General features: G+C 30.6%; 1 non-coding gene across 1 annotated transcript; it reads left to right on the top strand.

Annotated features, from left to right (window-relative positions):
• The first annotated feature begins 1,634 nt into the window (after window positions 1-1,634).
• LOC126016908 (U6 spliceosomal RNA) lies at window positions 1,635-1,741 on the top strand. The gene has a single exon (XR_007498593.1). It is a non-coding gene; the product is annotated as a U6 spliceosomal RNA (small nuclear RNA).
• Window positions 1,742-2,223: the final 482 nt, after the last annotated feature.

Below are 2,223 nucleotides of genomic sequence, written 5' to 3'. Positions count from 1 at the left end.
TCTTGTTAGCTATCCATTCTGTTAAAATAGTGTGTTCCTATAGAAATAACATCATCAAACAAATGAAGTTGTCCATATATTCATAACAGCATTACTGATATTTCAGCTTTTAAGGTTATGTTCTCAGCTACCAGACTCCCTGGAAGAAGGAAAACATGAAAGGGAGTTGCCAAACAATCTCTCCAAAAAGCCCTGGTGATATATGCCCAAATACTGGCATATACAAGAAGTTTTGTTAGATTGGTGTCCCTGGAGAAAATATTAGAGGGCTTCCAAGGCAGAGCCAAAGGCAAAACAGTCATTCCTGGAGATGTATACAGCAGGCATGGCTTTGGTATGGGGAGATGTCTATTCCTTTCATTCTGAGTTTGCCAGTTTCTGCTGCTTAGTTACCATACACATGATTTTCAGGAGTTGGTTTACATCTCTTTTAATAAGGGGATAAGTCTATATGAGGTGGCACTGTGCAAACATGGGACAAAGATAGTCTTTTAATATTATTAAATACTATACATTCATTTAAAAATTGTTTTTTGTCTTAGCATAAAAATTGAAAATGTTTGCCAAGTGATGTTTTAAATTTATTCAAATAAAGAGTAACAAGGATAGAGTATTACATTAATTAGTAGAGGTTAATATTATAGAAAGAAATTAATATTTCAGAAGTTGCATTGTAAAATAATAAAGAAATTGATATAAAATAATTGAACGCAAAATGATATAACTGATTCTTCCAAAGAAAACATCAAGTATGTATTTTTTATATTGATTGCTATTTGTCATCATAATCAAGTTGACCACTATTTTTTTCATTTTTACTCTTAGTATACTCATTTGTTTCTGTGTTCAGTTACAACATTCCTATCTTGATTCAACCATAAATATGACTGTTCGTCTCATCACCATATATTTTTATTTTTTGTCATCCTTCTGACTTCACCATTATGATTGAGCTCAACCAGACCAACCCACACCTCTCTTGAAATTACATTATATTTTATTTAAATTAATTTTTTCATTTTAGTATTAAAATACAAAATTGTGCAAAATTGTTCTTTCCAAAAAATTAAGATTTAATTTTAAAAAATCACAGCTGTCTTTCTAACAAGACAAAATTTGTTTCTCTCTTATTGCTTACACAACGTGAATCCCAGATGGAGAAAAATTTTTATGCAAAACTAATTTTAAATAAATAATTATGGACCACAATGTATAAATTTTACAAATAAGGAAGACTTTCCTTGTAGGCACAGGATGTCATGAATCCATAAAAACAGGCACATATGTTAGTATAAATATGTTAACATATCTTAGCCAGATAAAAGTCACTGAAAAAAATCAGCAACAGTTAGCTTCAGAAAAAAACTAATATGATTTTTACATAATGAACCTCATTGGAACTTATACTGTCATTATCATTTCAGTTGGATATTCAATAGTTACTTTTAATAAGTGTTTCCTTAGGAAGTGACATTAATTTTGATTTTTAAAACTATGTTTTCAATAGTTTTTGTAGAAAACTTGATATATCTTAAATATTTATTTAAATTACACATGTAAGTATTCATTTTTTCTAGTTTTCCCTTCTATATTACAATATTTAAGAAATTTATCAATAGAAAAAAATTATTTAAGTGCTTGCTTTGGCAGCACATATACTAAAATTGGAACGATACAGAGAAGATTAGCATGGCCCCTGTGCAAGGATGACATGCAAATTTGTGAAACATTCCATATTTTCAAAAATTATTTAAAAAGTATTAATTTCAAAAAACTCTCAGTATATAATCTCTAACTTTTTTTCGATATAGTTAAAATCAACCACTTCTTTAAGGCTTACTTATTTGAAAATTAGAAATTCAGAAAACTGAACACACCAACAATGGTGGAACAGTTCCTCTAGAACCTTAAAGACTCTATCCTAGGCCCTGTCCTAGGACCTGCGCAAATACCAAGATTGTTGCTATAGTGGCCTTATTTTCTCATCCACAACAGAGAAGAAAGGTTCCTGACACCACAAAAATAAAACAACAACAACAAAAAAGAAAACAACCCTGGGATATGGCAATGAGAATGTATGGAGCCAGTGGTTGTTCCCATGACAATATGCTTCAAGAGTGGAGAAACTCTAAATCTCTTAGGCCACGGGAATTTTCTTCCTTCCCCAATACTTGCTGTGCCTATACAAAAAAAAAAAAAAAAAAAAAAAAGGTGGGGTAACAC

The sequence above is a fragment of the Suncus etruscus genome, chromosome 8 (genome assembly GCF_024139225.1).
Source record: "Suncus etruscus isolate mSunEtr1 chromosome 8, mSunEtr1.pri.cur, whole genome shotgun sequence".
In the NCBI taxonomy this organism is placed as follows: Eukaryota; Metazoa; Chordata; class Mammalia; order Eulipotyphla; family Soricidae; genus Suncus; species Suncus etruscus.
Note: the sequence above shows the minus strand (reverse complement) of the source record. Positions and strands in the feature narration are given on the sequence as shown.